The sequence below is a fragment of the Strigops habroptila genome, chromosome 11 (genome assembly GCF_004027225.2).
Source record: "Strigops habroptila isolate Jane chromosome 11, bStrHab1.2.pri, whole genome shotgun sequence".
NCBI lineage: Eukaryota > Metazoa > Chordata > Aves > Psittaciformes > Psittacidae > Strigops > Strigops habroptila.
In genome coordinates this window covers 24,998,656-25,022,190 of record NC_046360.1, presented here as the reverse complement: position 1 = coordinate 25,022,190, position 23,535 = coordinate 24,998,656, and the positions used below count along the sequence as shown (strand labels likewise).

The window sequence follows — 23,535 nt, the reverse complement described above, 5'->3', positions numbered from 1 at the left end:
AGAAGTAAGGATAGTGCAGGCTGGTCCTCTAATTAAGTTCAAAAAGTAGTAAGTTAAAAATCAGTGAAGTCCTTTCTAACTTTACCACTTCAGTGTTCAAACACTGCACAAGGGTGGCATGAAATTATGGTGAAAATTCAGAGTGGCAGGATGAGAATGTGTTGTACATGTATAGAGAGCTAGTTACTCATTAAGGAACAGACAAGGTGTTTAGGGAAATCTCACTGGCTGGCAAATTTGGTAGCACATGTAGCTGCAATGTTTGGAGCTTGTTAGAAACAAGATCTCTTCTCCCCTCCTCACCCTTACAAAGGAAAGGAATCAGGAGGTGATGATAAGTTTTAAGAGTTAAGCCTATATAGCAGTTGTCAGAGGTAACTGAAGGTGACTCAGAAAATATGATTCATGGTACAGCTGAGGTGTGCAGGTAGCACACAAATGCTTTTTTTTTCCGTTCCAGTTGCTACCACTGAAGTGCAGCAGACACTGGAAAAACAGGAGTTTGCCACAAGCTGTCCATGTGTGTTGGTAATAGAAATCAACACAAAACAGTGTTTTGTTTGTACAGAACTGTAGACTTTATTCTTTGACAGATGTGAAGTAAATCAGATGTTTTAAAACAGGTTTTAGGAGTGTTTAGACAAATCTGTTGTCTGTTATATCCTTAGAAGAGGGTAACCTGAAACAAAGAAGGGCTGAAGCTTGTGCCTGGCAGCAAATGATGTCTAGTGTTTTTGAAACTAGAATCATAAAGCTAGTCTGCTAAATTTGGATTTAGGACCACAACATAAAAGCCTATATTTTACAATTTTGCCTTAGTAGACACTGTGGCATCTTCAGGTGGCATCAGTGTCACTCAGTAAAAAAACCCTTCAAAGCAGAAATTGCCTGGAGAGTGAGCTAACGAATAAAGCTTCTTAATTATTGCTCATGCAAATATTCACTGTTCACTTCTAACTTTTGGATGTGTTTTGTATGTTTTCAGGGAGGAGGAGAAGGCTGTTTTAAAACAAATGTGGTGCCTAGCTTTGTCTTTGTTGAGATGTGATGAACATTTCTCTTTCAAGATGTCCTTACTAATGGCAGTACAAAGCATAACAAAATTTGGTCATGTTACTATATAAGGATATGTTTAAAGACATTAACTATTAGCTATTGTTCTGCTTTTTGTTTTCATTATTTCAAGTCAAGAGTTTTGTAAATAATTTATTTTTCTTTATGTTTGGATATTCTATTTAGCCTGTTTTGGAAAAAACATGTTAACTTTGAAATGAGTCTCAGTAGCATGCAAAGCAATGGAAAAATAAGGAGCATGACTGTTTGCAGTGTTCATTTAAAATTTCTCATAGAGCGTATGAATACTAGCTCTATGCTTAATTAGCTACATGGGTGTTGCTACATTGACTGGAGCCCAAGGGCATTTTGGATTTGTGAATTTTTAGACATGATTGTTGTTTTACTGCAACTTGGTTTTTACTAAACAAAAGGGGGAACCTCCCTAGGAATGCTTGTTTTGCAAACTATGGACAGATTTGTGACTAGTCTTCATTCCTGTTAAAATTCTGTATTCATAATGGAAGTAGTTTATAGTTTTTATTTTAACTGTGAAATTTTATATTAATGAAAAAGTTACCATTCTTTTTTCTTAAAAATGCCATAATTACTGATAGTATTTTCAGATATTAATTGCCTACTGTCAAAGGCAGAGAGTTTTCATTAAAATTACATAGGAATTTAATTAGCTGTATGTATTTTGTTATTTTTTATAGGTTATATACCGGAAATACATAAATTGCTTGACAAACGTGAAAAATTTTCTATATTTCCTATGGAATGGAGAATCATAATTCTTAATTTTCTGTTATAACACTGTTAGGGCCAAATACATTACAGTTGAGGCCAGAAGTTAAACCCATGGATCGGTTGAAGTCAATGAAAGTCCTGTTACTTATTTCAGTACTGTTGAGTTTTCACTCAGAGCAGTTTCCGTTTTCTGATTTATTCAGAAAATAGGCTGACTAGATAAGGCTTAGTAGAAAAAACATTGTACATATACATACATGCATTCTCAAAAAGATTTGTCCAAACTAGGTGTCTTTTACTTTACTCCAACAGGCGTTTATCTTATCTTATCCATGGTATTTATGAGACACCAAATTACCCTCATGTCTAGCTGTAGAACTTTATTATATAAATCAGTTTGGGTTTTGTCTGTCACTTGTATTCTAGCTGTATGAGTCAGGCTATTCTGCCTGAACTTTGGCCTCAGCTTCTTCACTGCAGGTGCAGAAAGTGTGCAAACAATCTGAAAATGTAGCTGATGAACTAAACTTCAAAGCTTTTGATGTAGTCAGCCTAAGGACAACAATCAGAGGGCCTACACTCATCAGTCGTGCTCTTTTATAATCTTTCATAGTAAAAATAAATAACATACTAGAGCAATTTTTAACACCACAGAAAATTGGGAAAGGCAGTATGTATTTTCACAGCTCAGCTTTGTTTCAAAATAGTAGAGTTGCTGTAAGCAGGAGTAGGTAATCACTGAGTTCACACTGAAAGAAGTAATCAGTATAGATACAGTTTACTATCTGAAGCTAAGCTGACATATTGAAAAAAGTATGAAATTTTGCTTTTAAAATATTAATTCAGTGATGAATTGCATTTTGTTGGATTGCACTTCTACAAATATTCATGTGAACATATGAAATTCATATTATGTTATTTGTCTTGAAAACCGTTTCAAGCACTTGTTTGTGAATATTAGAGCACAATGAATATGGGATTGATAACACATCATTCCTTTTAGAAGGTCTTTGTTTGTTTGGAAGCAGTACCACCTGACTTAAAGACCACATCGAAGGTCATATGACCTAAACTTTCGAATGTCAGATTTCACAATCGAATATTAAAATATGAAGAAAAGAGTCAATTTTGGATAAATGTGAGATTTATATAAATTGCTTTGAGAAGCTTATGAAAAATACAAGAGAAAATGTTCAGTAGAGTACAGAAAATAATACCTGGTAAAAAATATCTAGTATCTATTTTTAATATAAACATGTTTATTCTGTTAGTTACAATACTATAATGATGCTTTAAAAAGAAAAAAAAAGAAAAGCTGCCTGTGCTGACCTACTAACATCAATGAAATACCAGTTGTCATTGCATATGCTCTTGATTTCCTCAAGGAAAAGCTTTGATAGGTGATGACTGCTATCATAGATATCCAGTCCTACCAGCCACGAGGCCTGGAGCCAGTTTTGAGGCACATCCCTCTCTCACGCTTCATGTTGTTCTGGCAGTGGTTTCTAATGCAGATTTTCAGATCACACACATGCAATAATTGAAGCACTTCATCTGGGTGTGGTGGCTGGAGCTCAGGCTGAGGGAGGTGTAGATGCAAAGAAACAAATAAAAAAAGGTTTTTGGCTGTTTCAGCAGGTGTATATTGCTTGCATAGCCTTTCCCTTTTTCTGCTAAAGAAATGGCATTGGGCAAGATTGGTATTGTTTTAAATTTGAGCCTTGAATTGGTGGCTGAAACATGATAATTTATAAATAATTCTGTAACAGAGAGTATAATACAGAAATCTAGGAATAATATTTATTCATGAGATTTAATCAAGTTCGCTGTCAAGCATCTTGGGAACATTGCTTTGACAACATTAAACTACTTATGTACTTGTGCTCTGGTAGCGAATATTAGTGTGGTGGATTAGAAGTAGTTAAAGAATGCCTGTACTGTCTTACTCTGGTTAGGCATCCATTTTGGCATCAATATTCCCATTTCTTCAAAAAAATCTCTTGTGCTAATTGCCCATTTCAAGAGACCACTAGGCAAAGAGCAACTTACTTCTTGTGATGGAGTATTCCTGCATATCACAAATGGCAGAGTCTTGCTGCTTTATTTTACTTCGGTTTTGATCTTTGCTTTATAAACAGTTCACCAGTGAAAATGTTTACAGGTCTGTTTTCCAGATGAGCAGTGATGATTTCACTGGTTCCCTCCTGGAGACTTTCAGATCATCTGGCTGGCCAGAGCATGAGCTCTTCTTCAGCCTGACTCTAAGTTGTACCAAAGTGAGCCAAGCTAGCTATGCAGTTGATGTACTAGTTATATTTTAAACAGATCTTTTTGGCAAAAAAGAGCAAGCTAGTCACTTGAACAGCATTACTGTAAGATTTGAAGAAGTAATAGTAATAGAGGGACAAGCAGCTGGAATCTCTTTCAACAGCGTATCTGGATGTAGATGAGGATACCCGTCCACCACCTTAGGCCATGGGCAGAGCACTCTACAAACATCTGTGCCAGTTGATGATGTTAGTACCACCCACCCTTATGTGCCTATTAATATTTTTCTGGTAGAGATTGTTATCCTCCCAGATCTATCAATAGAAGAAATCACTCCCATCAGTACCATATCAATTTCAAGCAAACTCAGACAGGTTAAGTTAAATAGTGATAAATACCCATTCATCAGGCAAACCTGTTTATTGTTGTGGATTAGAGAGCACATGTATTAGTGGTAACATCCAGCTGATGGTTAGTGAAGAGCAGGTTGGTGGCTGTAGCATCTTCAAATGGAAAAGCTCAGTCTGGAAGAGAATTACGTCCATAATAGAGAGACCTGTACTGAAATAACTTCATCTTCAAAAGCTTGTGTACCAATTCAGGTAATCACATTATTAAAATAATTTAAATTAAACCAGTGCAGTTTTCTTGTTTAACTAATCAGAATCAGAACCTCTTTGTTCATTTTGCACATAGGCATATTTTTACCAGATGCAAGCATAGAGATCAGTAATAAATTGTATTTTCCATTTTATATAGGGGCTGTAATTTTGGATAGCAAATCTATGTCAAATTCTAGGAAAACCAGTGCTTCAACTGTTTTTTTTGTTGTGTTATTTTGTTAGATACTGCAATAAGTCTATGTTGCACCAATTATATTAGAAGATGATTAATTTTGTGACACATGGTTCTAGGACCTTGAAATGCCTTAGCTGATAAATCTCAAAGAAAGCTGAAAGCAGACAGCAGAAAGCTTTATAGCAGATCTTAAAGTCTATCTATAAGTGTTCACGAATGACTACTGTTCCCCAGTGTGGCTGAGGCCTAAATCTTTATTTGTTGGAGCCATCAAAGCAGCACAGTACAGTCATATTCTTTGTGTAGTGTTTTACATGTGTTGACCTGGCTCCTGCATGCAAGCTTTTCATGAGGATTCATTTTATTTCTGAGAATATGGATAGGGTCAAATGTAAACACTGAAGTAAGTTGTTAATGATTTAGGAATTCTGTTAGCTAGGATGAATTTTATTATGGTAGTTAGAGGCTTTAGGTCTGACTTACATTGGTTCTCTGCCCTTACAGGAATTTATACCTGTCTAAGTAATAACAGATCCTAACATTTTGATTGTATGAAGTTGTGATCAAGTCTTTTGGGTAGAAAGTGCTCTGAGATTGCATTTACATTTTTTAATGTAATTGAATATTATATCCTACCTGCATTAATAGTGGGGGGAAAAAAAACCATAAAGGTGAAAAGCTTTACTTCTTTTGCGAAGTATTTTTAATAACAGTTCTTGATCCAATGTTGGACTTGCCTTCAATGTCATGTTATTGAAAGAATTTTCTACCAAGTCTCTGAACTTTCTTCTCTGCCCTACTCTGTGCTGTAGTTATGATTTAACTCTGTGGTTAGATTTAATGAAAACATAACTCCATATCCACCCTATTTAACTTACCCTCACTCCTACTCTATCTGAGGCTGACAGAATTGTTGAGAAACTTACATGGATCCTGCAGCACTCATTTGTAAAATAGTTATGAAGAGTAGGTCATCCTTTTAAAGGCTTATAAAACAGCTTGAAATCTCTTTGCTGTTTTTTCCCCAGATTTATTTACTAAACCAGATTCAGCTTTTATTCCATCTTTTACACAATTGCCATTCATCTTCTAGGAGATCTTTTTCTTCATTTGTAGGTTTTCTGTATTTCTAAAATCAGTGACAGAAATTTTAAGAAGAAACTGTCTTATTTAACTTTCTTATAATTGAAATTAACTCTGCTACGATTGCAGTGTTGCAGTTTATAATCTATTTCCAGTGTATAATAGATTGAAAAATATTTACAACTTGAATTGCCATTTATTTTAAGAAAAGTGATAAATGCTCAAAAAATATCTGCTAGTAGTAATAGTTTTAAAATCGAACCTGTCAACCAAAAAAGCCTGCAACTGATTGCAAGAGAGAGACGGGCTCATTCTCAAAGAGCCAATTCTTTCTTTCAGTTACATCTTTTATTTGTTTAGTAAGTTCTCTAATTTCTAATGAGAAGTGAAGACTACTTGTTCAAATATTGCAGTGTCTTAGAGTACCTTGTGTTCTGGTTTTGTAGGAAAGAGAGGTCTTAGTATGAAAACTACTAAAGTTGTATGTGAATCCACCACAGAAACATTCTTATTGCTTGAAGAAAGTTTGGGAAAGTTTGATCTGGAAATGGTCCTTCAGTGTAAGAATCAGAAGAAAAATACCCTTTCTTTCCCTCTTGAAAGCAGTATAGTTTCTAAGAATGTATTTTAAGACAAGTTGAGTGAGAATCTTGACCTAGTTACAGAAGAAAAGGTACTCTACAGAATATACAAAGAAAAAAACATAAGCTAGTGATATTTAACTGCTGTTAGCACCAAGACAAAATGAATATTGTTAACTGTACTTTTACCAGCGTACTCTCTTTTTCCTTGATGATTGATAGGTTTAAATGTACTGATTCTCTCCTGACTCTGTCAAACTTTGATCTGATGAAGTGTTCAAAAGCTGCATGGGTTGCAGGATTTCAGCAAACTTGATCTTACAGCTTTAACTTAAATATTGTTTCCGTTTTGAAGTCTGTCTTATGGGTGTACTGCAAAGAGTGTTTGGGTTTAGCCCTGATGTCTTGGATGGCGGTATGCAGTGAGTAACAGAATACTTGGAATAAAGAAAAATCCTGAAATGAATCCCTCCAGCAATGGGCCAGTTGAGAGCTAGAGAGACAGGATGTAAAGTAAAACCAGTATGTCTCCTGTTGATCAAAGGATAGATTCCCCACCACCACCCAGCAGGTGATTAACATATGAGTACCTTCTCCCCTAAATGGACTGACAGGACAAAACTAAGTATCTGCTTAGCACCCATAAAGCTAACTTCAGTTAATAAACTGATGTTAGAAATATTTCAAATGCTGTCTTTGTGCATTCAGATTCATGAAATTATGTGATCTGATTCACCAAAGTTGCTACTAAATTGTCTTAGAATATAACATTCTCTGAAGGAAGAATTCCTAAGCAACTTATGGAACTGCATTTTTATTTTCAGAAAGCAAGCTCTTTCCACAAGGAAATTGTTGCATGTTTTTTCAGTAGTGTATGCTTTCTGTATTTGGAGAAATTCATTAAGAATCAACTGCTCTATAAATTTTGAGTATGGCGAAACCATAGTGTAGGGTGTGGATGTGCATGGTTTTATACATAAAAGCCATTCAGAAACAGTCTTGACTAGATGGAAGATCTGTAAGACATAGACTTTTTATTTAGAAAGTAATGACAGTGGGTGTTTCACTTTGTTTCTAGAAGTATAATACTGGGTTTAGAAATCTTTATTTTCTCATGGTTTCATGTAGTATTATTTATTACATGCCAAATACATGTTTGTTGAAGAGGAAGGACATAGCACATGAAGCCACGCTAATGTCAGTAAACTCTTGTTGTCCCATTGATTTCTTTGAGGAGAAAATTTCACATAAAACTTTTAAAGGAGATAACGTCAGCTATGCTGTTCTCATTTTCATCATTATAAATTGCTTTCCAGAGCAAACCAGAATATAATGACCAAGATTAAATATAAAACACCTCTGCAGTATTTTGCTACTAGTATGATAGAAAAATCTCATCAGTGAGTGTCTTTGTAATAAGTAGCTTCATTTGGGTTGTCTGGTAGAACATAATCTTAAGTATATTAAAAATTCATTGTAGTGCAAATACTTTTATATGAAAGATAATCAAGCCATCTCTCTCACCGAACAGCATCTGCCACATCATCATTCACAATACAGTATTTCAGAAGGTGAAAAGCAGTAAGCTAATTACTAAGCAAACAAATTTTTTCATAGTTTTGTTATGTGCGATCAAACGTAGGTGTATATATATGACACATTTTTGCTAGGATCCTGTTAACAATAATTAACTAAAGTATTTATCCTGTTACCCAAGAACTCTACATTCTTCTTAATATCTTGATTGAATTTTTGAAAAAGACATTAAATAAATAAATCTTAACCAAAAGAGATGCAAACATTCCAGAAATAAAGTGTGGATGTGGTATTCTAAAAAATAAATCTCCCAAATCTATAAAAGCTATATAGGGTATTTTCTTTACTAAAGGACCAGACTGTAGATACTACAAATTGTGTGCTTTGGTATCAATATTATATTGCAATTTCAGCAAGCATCTATGTAAGAAAAATACTGGTTATCAACCAGTCACTTCAGATCAAAAAGCAGTAGTTGGAATATCAAAATTCCAAATCTGCAGGACAGATGTTTGACAAATTATTGTAATAAAATGGAATATTGATATTTTAAAATCTTTTTTACTTACTGTAAATACGCACAAATGGTGGGTGGAGAGTACAGAGTTTGCAAGAACCTAATATTCTCTTGGTAAGTGTTTCAAAGATTAATGATCAAGTAGTTCCTACACTGCTGTTTTTGAATTATGATAGATGAATAAAGTCTTTGCAGCAAGGGGAAAACAGATGCTGAGATGCAGAGTGATTTATTCCGTGTATTTTGTACCAATAGCAGAAAAGCTGCTTTCTTCTTCAGTGACTAGTTTTGTGGTGTTTTATGATTTTCGCTAAAGACTCCAGCTTTCGTGTCACACCACTCAAAGTCCTGTCATAGCTTAACAAAGCATCACCAAGGCTCCTGATGTGCAATCCTGACTGCCAATCACTTGGTACCTAAGCAGGTAGGCACTACCTGAATGTCCTCAGGGTGAATTCTTGTTTGCATTTCCTATACAAAAAGCCTGAGGTTGTTATTACACCTGCTGGTGTTCAGTGTCACTGACCTCTCACCTAATGTACAGTTAGGTGCTCTTTTTTAACAGGCAATCTGGCATTCAGCCCACTTAAATTAGGTTCATTTGTCATGTACTCCTATCTGCCAGCAAGCAAACTGGGAGAAAAGAGGTCAAGGTAGGGATTTTTCAAATGTAAATGTTTCCTGAAGCTGCTATTGAAACTTAGACGTGTCATTCAAAATGCATGTCACTGCCTGCCTTCTTTCTTAGCAAACTAATTGTCTTTTACAAGTCCTTGCTTTTCTGAATGTCTTTGCAACAGTTTTGCATGAAGTTGTTGCATGCATATTTTTATTGCCAAATATTGTTGCAAGCAATAAATAAATCACTGGGCTATGTTAAAAGCATATTTTGCCCAGACACTGCTTTGAAATACTGGAGTAAAATGGAAAAAAATAGTTTTAAACCACTTACAGGAAGTGGGATCACGCAGAAGCCTGGTTTCATTTCCAAGTATCTTTTTGCAATCACTGCTTATGTATATGGGATATGTACAAACTTACATTATATGATATTAAATCTGTATTTTAAAATTATTTCATTTTGCCCTCCTTTATGTTTGGGTTTTTTGGTTGGTCGGTAGGGGTTTTTAGTTTGTTTATTTTCTCTTTTTGGCTTTTTTGTCTGTGGTTTGTTTTGTTGGGGTTTTTTTGTAATTTAATTGCATGGGCCAATGTATAAGTAACATGGTGAGATGTAGATTCTCGTAGTAGGTGATGCTACTTCTTTTAAAATGTAGTGGTAATAAACTTCCGGAAAATTCTGTGGATTCTGACAAATTACTAAATGTTTCAATGCCTGTGACAGCATTATAACTTGTATAAGGTAGGGATTCTTGAATCAAGATTGTCACAAGAAGACAGAATTAGACCCAGTAACAGAGATGGAGCATGATGAGGTAGCAGGAAATATGCTTTTTTCCTTGTAGAATAATAATTTATTTTTAGTTTTGCAATTCTTATAAAAGAAATGAAACTTAATCAAATAACAGTATACAATTGTGCTTGGATCAAAAGTTAACAATATTGGCTAAATAATCTGCTGTCTTTTGCTTCTGATTTTTCATTTCCACTGTCAGTATTGAGGAGGGGTTCGTTATACGTCAGTGAGAAGGGAGAGATTGGTTGTGAGTTGGAAATTGGCGTTCTGAGGCTGCAGACTGACAAAAAGAGATTTCTTCAAACCTGTGACTGTTGAATGTTACTGAGACAGATACACACTTGCTGACCAGTGTGAATATTTGCAGGCAGGTGGAAGTAGGAAGGAGCTGAGGAGCCTGGCTAGTGTTAGCACCAGGATGGGGTGTAGTTTGTTTTGACAGGATTGAACATATGAGAGGATGGAGTGAAAAGGTGAATGACAAAAGAGGTTATTTGAGTTATATCCAATGAAAGTGGTAGGTAAATTGTACGCTAAACAGTTAGCTTTAGGGATAGAATTAGGACATGGGGAGAACAACAAACACCATCGTTATTGCTTTACTCTGAGTTATTCTTTGGTAGATCTTCTCCACCACTTTTTTTGAGGTTTCTTTTGTTTCCATTTTCTCTTTTTTCCCTTTTCTTATGTACCTACATCTTAATGTTTAGATAATCTCACCTGCAAACACAAGTCACTTTCTATGTCTTTGCTTAAGAGTTCATAATCTGCATTCCTCCCCCAGTTCCAACTAATTTTCTCCAAATTAAAATCATGGCTATTGAAACCTTCAAGTATCTAGTTGTTAGTTTGAGGAAGTAGGTCTAAATCAGGTAATCTACCTTTTGCTTCTGTTCAGCTTTTCTAATGATATTTATTAATTCATTTGTTTAGATTCCTCAAATAGCCAGACTACCATGATCTGCAGTTTACTTCTGCAGGTACAGAAAATGAGCAGCACATAGCTGAAACCAGAAAGCAGGAAAGTGGAGGGAGGTAAGGTCTTAAGACACAAAGAAAGACTATAGCTTTTCTTTTTACCTTTGTTGTGCCTGTGTTATGTCAAAGCAGCTTTTGGTTTCGTTATATTTGCTTTAGGCTATGAATGTGAAAGCCCCTTTAGGAAATTGGCTTCCAGCTTCCAGAATAGAATACAATTGCTTTATTCATTACTAAAGGTACTAACACATATAAATTGTCTGCTACTCTAGATGAGTCACTACATGGTAGTTTTAATACTACAAAATAAACTGGCTGGGTTTTAGTATGGCTGGAGATGTAGTATTCACATCATCTTGCCAGTCCACAGAAGAATCTGATAGGGTCTTTCCAGTGAGTTAAGGCAATGTATATTAGTTATGTTACTAAACAAAGCATAACCAAAATTATTTCATTACAAAGGATATAGTCATAACTGGCACATTGAGTTAAATTATCTTCAGACTACAGACCAAAGTACAGAAAAAAGGAATGGTGTAGATATAGTAGATGTCAAGTCGACAGATTAAAGAAATCTCACTCCTAGTGTAGAGGGATGTACCTAGGTATTCAAAAGATTAATTCAACAGTTGAAGTCTTTAAACACCATTTTTCAACACTTAAAATTCTTCTCCTACAATGAATTTATGTCTCTGCCTAGTGAATTCTATCAAGGAAGACATAATTCATGTCCTCAGTAGTTGAAGAACAGGTCAAATTTTGATAAAGAATCCCCAACAAGCTATTAAACTAATAGTATTACAAATGGTGGTGTTTGTTTCAAAAAAAAAGCTTTTATTTGCTTTTGTGAGCTAGGAATAACTACCATATCGAATGAAGTGAGAGAACTTCTTTTCTTCATGATTTTTTGTCAGTTCCCAAAAAAGCCCTAGGACAAGTCTGAAAAATTGTTCTTTTGCTCTCCCAAGCTAATTGAAACTGTGCTGGAAAAGACATTTTATCTATTTTTTCTTCCTGTCAGATAACTAGATTAAACAAGACAGAGAAGCAGGCCACATTTAGGACTTCAATTTTAATTTTTATTTTTTCTTAAAGAATTGTCCATTAGTGGATGAAGAATTCTGATTTATATAATGGTTTTAGAAATATATAGATACAGTGCAGTTAGAGAATGTAAAATAGAATAGAATATGTAATGAGGTTAGAGATTCCTTGGAAACTGCTGTTCACAGATGATGAATGAGTTCACATTATGTATCATGTTACATATTGAATAATATATATCATTACATTTCAGTTTTGAATTGGGGAAACAACTATTTATTTATTCCACAATTCTTAGTACTTTTCAAATCTCCCTGATTTAGAAAAGAATCAGAATTATTAAGGCAGAAATTTATGCACAGTCAATGACTTTTAAGGAAGTTTTCACTTTTATTACTTAATATATTGTTAGATTAAAAAAAAAAAAAGTTTTCAAGGTTAATAATACTGTCTTCTGTTTTCCAGTGGTGAAAGGTAGAATAGAGTCTTAAAAAGTTTGAAAAGTCTTCCACGTAGTTAATAATTTCTGAATGATTTTCAGGGGATAAGGAGAAATCAAGAAAGGTGTAGAAAGTTGTACAGAAGATAAACTCAATTGCTTTTTCCCTCAGTGTGGATAGATCATCAACACTTGATGGTTTTGATTTAAAAGAGGCAGGGGCTCTACTGTCTACAAAGACAGTTAAGGACTGGTAATTCATAGAATCTGAAGTCCATTCCAAGTACATCTTATTCATAGGAATCCATCTTACTGTTTTCCCTCCAGACAAACAGGATGCATCATAATTTGTCTGTCTACTTTGCTGTAGAATATGCAGAAGAGATTTAAAAAAGAATCTGTTAATATCGAGTGCACAGAATAGATTCACTCTTATGAAAATGACTCAAGACTTCAGGTGTGTGACAGAGTAAGAGTTCTAGATCTTTATTGCCAATTTCCAAGGCATCTGCTGAAGTCCATCTTAAATACTTGTTCTCACTTCAGCGATTTCTGGCAGAGATTATGTTGTATTGAGTAGGACAGCTTTTGTGTTATCAAAGCCAGGACAAAAAATTGCAACCAGTGAGAGAATTCGGCATTTATTAATCTCTAGGGTATGCACACAGTTTAACTAACTTTATGATGTGAACATCTATGTGCTTTAGAGTCAATAATCAAAAGTGCTGGAGATTTAGAAGAAAGAATTCCATTTTAAAACAAAATTAACATGTCATTAAAAAATCTTAACATAAAGCTGGAATGCAGCATGATATAGCACACCAACGCTTACATTTCCAAATCCTTTTATGTACTCTTTTCTAAACACAAAGCCCAGTATGTACATACAGATTGAAAAAATGAATCAAATGTAAGCCAAGAATCAACAAAGGTTTGTGCACATATTTTTGCACCTGGGTTTGGAAGTACTGGTTTCCCTAACTTACTGTGACTTGGTCATTTACATTTATTATTCTTTTGTTTTACAAAATGTCATTGACAATAGATCAGTGAATCACATGCTTAGAGGAATGGAGAAATAATGCACGCTTTTGTTAGCTGTACTTTTGTAATTTGAAATGTAGTACATTTCCCTTCTGATTTTCTTAGAATTGTACAGTATTGGCATTACTGTGGTGTATGAGGTGTATCATGGTAAAGAATATGACCAAAATGCCAGTACACCATCAAAGAATTCCCAATGCTAAAAAGATGTGAGAGGGTTTGATTCACCAGATTTAAACTTTCTTTATGTCAGGGCAGAAATCAGGTCTACCAGACTCCAGATCAGGTCTGTAGTGTTTTCCCAAGGGTTTGCCACTTAGTAAAAAGAAGGCCTGTTGCGCTCAAGCCTTAAAAGTATAGACTCAGCTATTTTGGTTTTGTGGTTAGGACAGTGCTGTTTATTGAGTTTCCAGGTAGGAATCTGGTAGGTTATCTAGCACTCAATAAATTACTGTATGACCATTGAGCTAAAAAAAAAAATATAAAAAAATCAAGTTTCTTACAGTGTTATCATTAGAAATCAGTCAAGTAGCCAATCTGCTTATTTAGTCAGTATTATGAAAATGACAAAATGGCTTCTGGTATAATTTGCTGGTTCTATAAGGGCATATTTTGATTTGCTATTCCTATTTACAACAACTTCAAAAAAAGCCTCATTAATTGTCTAGACATACTTGCTACATTTTGTTGGTTTATTTTTATGTTTGCAAGGACACTGTAAGCCTGAAAAAGTAACTATATTGCACTGATTAGATTAATGAGTTGCTAATTGGTTTAGCTTCTGAATGCTTGAGAATTTCATATGCATTGAAACATAAATATATCAGCATTTGGGGTTAAATCGATAAATGACATGGCTCTTCATTTAGGGAATAAGATTTTTTAATGCGCTATTTTATTATCCTGACATGTTCAAGGAAGTCTAAATCTAAATTCCTTTGGCCAATTGGCTTGTCTTTCCTGCCAGGGTCAGGGGATTGGGTAGTTGTGCCAAAGTTTTTTATTCATCCCTGTTTGCACAGAGTGACTAGAAGCTTTCAGAGTTAATCATTCCAGTCACTCATAGCTGAACTGAACCCACATGAATGTAAATCCATCTGGCGTTTACCCATCCCATTTAATTAGCATATTTAGCTATATGGTTTGTATCTTTTTTTGTAGGCATAGTCAGATAGAGTTTATTATTTTGTGAGACTAGCTTAACTAGTAGCATTCTTTATGAGCCAGTTAAAGAAAGAAGGGGTATAAAAGACATACTCAGGAATAATGCCTCAATTTGCTGTTCATCTGCAGTTTAAGCACAGCATGTGTGTGCTGGCATACGTGTTACTGAATGTCTCTTTAACAAGCTGTGTGGTATGAGGGCCAACGTGATGAGGTAGAGCATGCCAGTTTTCCTTCCCAAAGGATCTAGTTGTTCATATTGGCAGGAAGTTTTACTTACCAAAGTGGTTAGCAACTGGCAAAGTGAGCACATCCAGGTCTGAGGTATTCCTTACACACATTTCTTCATGGGAATTTCTTATGTTAACAAAGGTACAGTATGCAGTGTGCTTAATATTCTGTTTTATTTATCAAGGCAAAGAAACAACTGTATGAGTAAGGTCAATATACAGTAAAAGTTATTTTAGGTTGAAGGTCAGTATGTTGGTCCTTGTGGTTTGTTTTTTAAATCTTTAGAGATTTTGCATATTAGCAGCTATTTCCTGGAAGCAATAGTAATGATGTGAAATCCTAGAAGGATTTTCACTTTTCATTTTCCCTGTCTTCCTTTTAGAGGAGAATGGTGCTCGTCCTCCTAAAATTAGTTAATTTCTTAGTCGTAAAGCTTATATAACTTTTTGCATGTGTTAGAGAATATGTATGTTTTTGAAATTACACAGATCTTCACATAAAAACTGAATAAAATTAGATCAGTTGAAGAGTAACATTTACAAAACTTTTATTCTCTTCTCATCTGCCCCAAACATAAAGCTACAGAAGGTCCTTGTTTAACCTAGCAAGTGCAGGGAATTCTCTCCTTCCTCTCGTGGACATGATGTCTCAATGCCCTGTCCTACCATTGAGGTGATTGCTTTTCACTGCTGTGTTTGATTTAGAACTTTATTTTTCTTGAAACTAAAAGAGTTTCAAATCTTTTGCCTAAAGGAACATGTTTCTCCAAATAATTCATTGAATGATAAAATTAATATCTACTCTTATTTAAAAAAAAAGCCATAAAATTGTTGTACTCTTGGCCAAAACAAACAAAACCCCTGCACCAAATAGCAGTTTAAAGGTAGCAGAAGTAGCTAGTGTATTTGAAAAAAAACCCCAACATTTTGTTAATATTGTCAATGATAAGAGACACTGCATTTTGTCTTAAAGGTGTTTGATGGGACAGTGATGTCTTTAGTAATATTTGATCATTATGACTGCCTGGCTGTTGAAAGACCCTCTCTGTGATTATCTGAAGGAGATCAAGGTGCATCACCTGTAGAACAAAGCCTTGTTTTGGCTCACAGATGTCCTTGTGGAAAGGGAGCACAAGACATTGAAAGAATGTTACTGCTAAATCCAGCCATTCACCTCAGTTACAAGCTTTCCTGTATGTGAAGTTTAACTGCAGATGAGTTATTTCCACAATAAGGCTCCTGTGTTCACAGTTTTTAAGGCTTGCCATGCGTTCTGCTATCACTATTTTCTCAGTAAGATCACAGCAGCTGTTCTTTGATTGAAACATGAAGAAAGATGTGCTGAAGTCAGATAATCATCACTGCTAAAGCAGCTTTACATCCCAGTTTGCTGGTCTTTTTAATATGGCTAGTAATAAGGAATGCTGAAATTGAGCTTTGTACTTGACTTAAATTATAATCTTACAAGATCTGTGTAAATCTATCTAAAGAAAATTTTCTTCATGTATCTCTGCTTCTTGAGACAAAATGCACTCACATCGTTGTAACCTAAAAGACGCAGAATGAGAGGACATCATCTGGCCCTAGTTCAGTAGGATTTTTTCTTGTCATTCCTTATGATTTATTTGCTTTTTTGATGATTTATCAGTCTTTGTTTTTTGGGGTTTTTTTGATTTTTTTCTTTTTTTTTTTTTAAATCTGAAGTGATTTGTGGTTGGACAATGGTAGTTTCTTTTATCTTCATTTCCAAAGCTGCCCTTGTAACGCCACATTCAGCAGCCAATTAATCCTCAAATACCTTGGTTCAGTTTTCACAGTTGCTGCCAAATAGGACTTCTTTACGGACCATTTTATGCTTTGTGATACTTGTAATTAACAATTACTTATAGCGAGTCTGCTTCTGTATTCTGCACAATGAAAAGTAAGGCTTATTGATGCAAAATACTAATGAAGATAAGCAACATAAAAATTTACAGGAAACTTCCTCATCTTTTTTAAATGCTGTGAAGCATAGTGATAAATGATCTCTAGGTGAAATGATCCCAAATGCTTTAGCAGATACTGAAGATTTTTACATTTTAAGTAGGGCTAAAGAAGTGCTCAGATCTCGTTTCTTCTGATATAGTTTGATTTTTGATTATGTGCAATGATGAATGGCATTCGTTTAAAAACTGAGTACTAGCTCTAGGTTCTGCTTAAATCCACTGGATGCCATTTAAATTGCATTAGGAATAAATGGGTCTGGTAAAGTATATTTCCAAACACCATATGAGATGACAAACTAATCTTCCAGCTTTTTAGTGACTTTAAAAAATATGTGCCATTGCTAGATTTTCTTGCCAGACTATTGAACAGGTTAAGTTTTCAAATCTTCTCTAGACTGGGTTTGACCGAGATTGAAATTATGTTTCAGTTTTAGTTCAACAAGCATCAAAACATTTTCAAAATAGCAAAAATCATATTCAGTTCCAGTTTAAGTTGGAAAAAACCCCAAACAAACCCAACCTTATTTTCAGTAGAGTTTAGCTTGTCTCCTTGATCTGTTTCTAATCTTTGTATTATATTTAAAATAATAACTATATTACCTTGATACTTTAAATTTACAATACACTTAAATAAGCGTTTTCTGTCATTTGCAGAAGTTGGTTTTTGAATACAAATAGGAGTTAATTTAATGAAAGCTTATTCAGAGATAAGAGGATTGTGTGCACTGCAAGTTGTATTTTTCTGAAAGAAATACTAATGCTGAGAGTTTTTTTAAAAAAGTATACGGGTCTACCTATGTGACGATCCTGATTAACCACAGAACGGGAAAAAAATTTTGCACAGAAAACTAACATGAAATGTTCACATTCCAGAAAATATTAATAAATAGAAAATTTCTTTCCCTGTTTCCTTCTGTCTCTGTCAATACCTGTCTTGGTATTTTGCACAAGGTAGATATGATGACTCATAACAACAACTGTAATACTGCTACAACTAATAATAGTAGTAGTAACTGTAGAAGCTTGTCTTCTCTAAAGATGCTCCTTTCTACTAACATTTTAAATTAAAGAGTTTTTTGTGTTGGTGTGTTCGAGCACTTTGTTATGAGAATGTACCCACTGTGACACTTTAAAGGAACGTGCCTATTTTAGCTGCTTGCAGGCTGCTATGTGACTAGCTGCCATCGAGCAAACTACAAATCTGAAGAGAGCATTCTAAAGGTTCTTCATTCTGTTCCTTTCTGGGACTCACAGATCCTATTATCTTTAAAGAACATCATAGTGTGCAGGGGCGCTAGGAGGAATGGAAACAGGGAGTGAATTAGAGCCCTCTCAGTGGGAAAATCTTGAGAAGGGCTGGTGGAATACTGTGAGATCATTCTAGGAAAGCAAAGAATTTACAATAAATTTAGAGCTCATGAAGAAATGATGCTTTGTTTAAAATCCTTCCAAATTTTAATAAGACCTTAGTTAATTTCTGAGAAGGTCCGCTGTCAGTGTCAATTAGCTTAATGAAAAGCAATTAGAACATCCCTGTTTTCAAAGAGAATTTTCAGACTTTTTTTTTCTTCATTGTTTTTAAGCAGACAGACTTTAAAGTATTTTGGCATAGCTACACTCACTGTATCCATTATCACTCTTTCTCTTCTCTTACATATTAGTGAATGTAAACCAAGACATTTTTAGCCTCCCTGGTTTTCATTCAGTTTTTCAAACAAAGTGGTAGTGACTAAAACAGCTCTATCAGCCTCACAAGGAGGCCAATTTAAGCTTTGGCAACTTGCCATAAACATAAAAATACTATTTGTTTATTTATTTCTTGGGGCTGGCTAAGATGAGGCAAGTGCCCCTTTTTGTTTTCTGAAAAGAAAATAAATTTTCTCCCTACTTGAATCTTCTTCAATAATAAATCATTCTTTTTTAAATTTGTAATTTAATTAAATAATAACAATAATTTAAAATGCCAAAAGAAGATTTCTGAGTACCCTGAATCCATTTTAAGGTTGAAAAAAGGTCTCATAATATTTATTTACATTGTAATTATATACCAGTGGTTAAAAAAAAAACCCCAGCCTTTGTTTTGCTTGCATCATTTAGTCTAAAAACCAAATCACATAATTATTGATTGTTAGCATTCAGACTCTGTTTGCTGTTTCCAAAGTTAAGCCAGTATTAGAACTTAAAGTCGAAATTCCAATTTTAAAATTCCAATTTTAAATCTTGTGTATGCAGCTTTGACTTTACTACCCTGTTTAGGTCTATGCCCTTGTTTTGTTCTTAGGTGTGATGGAGATCTTGAAAGGGTCTGTTTTCAAGTCCTGGTTGCATTTGTAGCTGGGTAGCATTTTCTGACGGGACTTCAGTTCATGGGGATAAAGTAATCCATCTCAATTTCTGAAAACAGTTCACAAAATTCCCATCTGATTTCTGAATCCAGTCCGTCAACTGCATATTTGAATTGAAACCTGGTAATCATTTTGCCCTACTGTGAATTAAAAGACTGGCACCTCAGCTGGTCTCCGGTTTTTATTTTCTATGATGTAAATAGTAGTGGTACTTTTTAAAAAGTAGATTCTCAGTAGCACTGATATCATATTCATTTGCTTTTCCCCTGTTTACTTTTTTCGCTGGTCAAAAATATTTGTATCTTAAACTATGAAATTAAAAGTCAATGGACTCAAAAAGGCATATGTTCAAGTTAGTAGGATGATCTATGATGTACATCTTTTAGCATAATTTTTAAGCGGTGTGGTGCTTCCTTTGAAACACAAATCAAGGATTTTTGGTGATTTAACAAAGTGCACAGTATGGAGGAGTGACTGATAAAAGACTTAGAAGCAGATGTGAGCCAGAATACAAGAAACCTTATGTATCATGAATAAGTTATTACAAGGATCCTTTGAGGAAAGTGATATGCTGTTGATTTTAAAGGTTAGAAATAGCATCCTGCTGTATTTTATACTTTCAGGAATTGATATAGCTGTGCAGGTTGTGGAAACTGTGAACTGGTCCCTATTCTTATGGAATAAGTAACACATCTATAAGTACTACACAGACACCCATTTCCCAAGTGGCCGCTGCCATGGGTAACTCCAGTGTTCTGGTAGGAGCAATCCTAATCAAAAAGAGCTGACATTTCCATATATCTCTTGGAGAAAGAAAGATGCTTAATGTATGTTTTTCATACTGCCTAAAATAACGGCCACAGAAAACTCACCCTAGGTGAAGTAGATGATAACAGTTCTTTCTTTCAGCATCTTATTAATTTCTAGCTTCTTATTGGAACAGGAATTTGTGTAATTTTCAGTGTTAATGCTCACAAATTATGATTCTATAATCCAGATAAGTCTTGACTATTCATAGGCTTTCTCCTTCACTTATTCTGCCATGATAATTTTTGTTCTAGATTTTAGAATGACATTGATTAGGTAATTTTCTTATTCTGCCATGATAATTTTTGTTCTAGATTTTAGTAGGACATTGATTTAGCTAATTTTCTTCCCAGAACTCTAGTGACAAAACTATTCAGATTTTAATGCAGGATTTCATACCTCATGGAGAGGAAATTGTGTGATACTCTACAGAAACAGGTTGTTCTGAGATGTGTTCATCAGGTTGCAAAGCTGTGCTGTTTCTGGTGGTGGTGGCCAGACATTCAGGTGTAGCTTAATACTGGTGCAAGGTATTACATTATTTTATTTAGGCATGCCTTTGGCCAAGGACTGAAGTGGGGTTAGCATTTTGAGCTAGAAGGAGGCATAGACAGTCTCTGGGAGCTTGGAGCTGTGTGCTTCTATACTTACAGTAGCCCATTCCGTGATAGGAAATCAGTGTAGTATTTCCAAATTACTTCCAGGTTACAGCAGTCCATTCTACAGGACACAATGCCTGCACTGTGGTGGCTAGAAGAGTCATAGATAAGGAGAAAGGTTTGACGTTTCCTAGCCAGTTAAAAGTTGCTGCTTGTATAGTTTAAGTGATGGTAAAACAGCACTGGTTGTCCACCTCAGCTGAGAGACATCCTGGTTACTGCTATCCTGGTTTTACCTGTGAAGAATTCAAGCCAACTACTTTTTATTCCAACGTATTTCTTTTCCCATTGTGAAATCATTACAATAACATTGCTTCTGACAAAAAAAAAAAGTTAGGTTGCTTGCTGTCATATTAGTGGTATCACCATTTTCAGCCTGTCTTCAAACTACCATGACAGTTTTCAGGAAGGCAGAGCTCTTCAGTTTCATATCTAACTTAAGCAGTCATTTTTTTGGTACTCTGCCTCATGTAAGTCTTCACTGTATTTTTTGCTGGAGTCTGTATGTTTTAATTTCTTCCTAAACTATTCAGTCACATTGCTTGGGTTTTTTTGTTGATTTTACTCAAAATGAGGTGTGGCTTGAAGAGTCTTGGTTCAAATATACATCATTTAAGGGGTGGATAGATACTTTTCTGGATGACAGATGTTACAAAGATAAACTGCTGTCAGATGCCCTAATATTGTTTCTGAAGATGATTTATCAAGTGATTAGCAGAGCTGTCAGAATTAGGTTATATTTATTTCCTATTCTAGAAAGCTTTATTTTAAGCCACTGACTTGAATCTCTGATTCTAAAATAGTAACCTCTACTGGTTCCTGTAGGGAGATAAGGCAGAGATCTCTGCTTCCCAGGAGGTAGTTTTTGAAGTATGAATGCTTTACCTTTAAAGAATAGTAATGAGAAAAACATCAGTGGAAAGGATTTTCTAAAGTAACATGAAAAAAAAAAAATCCATTACAGAATACATCATGAAATAAGATTTTTGGTTTCCTTGTGTCATAGATTTATTTTTCTTGGAAATATTTGCTTTTTAGTGATTAAAGATATGGTTGGCCATTTGAGTAGTTTGTGTAGAGTTCTGTTTCTTGTGGAACTTTAACTAGCCTGCACGTAAAATAATTTATTAACTTAATATCTTTCTCATTTGAAGTTTTTTCTTGGAAATAGAATGTTTTCTGTATTACTGTGAGGAATTACCTGGAGATACGAGCAGTATCAAGAAGGCATGAAGATGACCTGTAGTTTCAGATCTGTATTTGTTGATTTAAAAGAAAAACTAAAAAATATCATAAATTGGAGTTTTTCATATCTTGTTTTAGTAGTTAAACCTTATATACTTATTCTGGAGGAAGGATTTGAATGGAAGTTGATTTTTTTAGAGGCAAAACTAAACAGGAATTTGTGGGGGTTTTTTGGGTTTGGTTTTTTTTTTTTTTTTTCTTTTTTAATGTATATTGTTGCTCGAGTTTCCATGCAAACATAAAATGTGAAAGAAAGGGAGTGAAAGAACTGGGAGTCTAAGAGAAGTTTCAGAGATGGAATGACTCACTCTTCACTCTAATGACAGATTATAAAGTTGGTTTAATCTTACACCGTGAGTGTTCCACTGGCAGGTTCTCATGTGAACAGATTAGACATCCATCCGAGACATTTTTATCATATTGATTTATTCCCTTGGAAGAATGAAGGCTTTTACTTATTTTAGGAAGATTCCAAGTGGCTTGTCGAGATTACATCTTGCATGTGAATTTTAGCTGGGATTATGTTACATGGGAGTGGCAATTTTTAATAGGCATGATTCAGGTGGTACTGAAGAAAACGGGTAGCTCATCTTAATGGAAAAATCTAATATATACACATGTGTAGCAAGCAGCTCTAGGGGAAGTCTGTAAATAATGTACTTAAATAGTGCCTGTGTACATAAAAAGTAGTATAAAAAAAGTACTCTTGATTTATGTTCTTACAGAATAGGCAGTTGTATATAAACCATCCTCATGTCTGGGGCACTTCACAACCAAGTGGCAGCTCAGATAATTTTTAAAAGCATGTTCATCGGTGGATAAAACAGAATAAATACTTTCTGAGCCAAACTTGATTAATGCTCAGTAGTGCTGTGACACTTGGTCCCATACTGAGAAACTTAAAGCTTAAATCAAAATTTTACATAGAGCTTAGGAATTAATATTTTTTATAATTTTTCCACTATATTTTATCATTAATAGATTTTTACTTAAGATAACATTCCTGCTTGAAGCAGCGCTAACTTCAAAGTTAGATCAGGTTACTCAGGCCCTTGTTTGGACTGAGATTTTATTTTTTCTTTTACCAAGGCCTCAGAGTATATGGTCAGTGAAATATATGGAAACATATAAACAGGTAGTATAGAAATAAGAATAATTTTTGTATTTGTCTATCTGCATTTCATGCAGCAAGGATGAAGCAGGGATATTGTGGAGATGATAATAAACTACCAGATGTAACTGACAGATCACAAGTTCTGTGAAAATAATCCTTCTCAGCAGGAGGATTTGGAGCTTGTTATTACAGAGACTTTAATTCATCAGGAGTCAGTCAGGAGCGGAGAAGTTAAAAATCAAACTTACCTGCATATCTATAGATCATTAAATACCCTTCTTCAATACGAGATTGAACTGCAGTGAAAAGAACTTAGCACATACCTTCCGGGTGACTCCACCAGTGCCAATACACTTTGGTATGTGAATTTATTAGAACACTCAGGAAAAACTCTATGAATGGATCTCTCTTCTGTATTTGGAAACCCCAAATCTTGTCTTCTCTGCCTTGATTTTTCCCTTTAGATTATTAATAACAC

The 23,535-nt window shown here is 34.7% G+C and overlaps 1 protein-coding gene across 18 annotated transcripts in view; it reads left to right on the top strand.

Moving 5' to 3' along the window:
- ERC2 (ELKS/RAB6-interacting/CAST family member 2) overlaps positions 1 to 23,535 on the top strand; it is a 488,016-nt gene that overhangs the window by 375,034 nt on the left and 89,447 nt on the right. The window contains exon 21 of one of the 18 annotated variants that reach the window (XM_030501570.1): positions 3,223 to 3,232. The exons of the other annotated variants lie outside the window; for them this stretch is intronic. The gene's annotated coding sequence lies outside the window, so the exon portion shown is untranslated. Of the gene's footprint in view, positions 1 to 3,222; positions 3,233 to 23,535 lie in introns of those variants that run through there. 18 annotated transcript variants of the gene reach the window in all.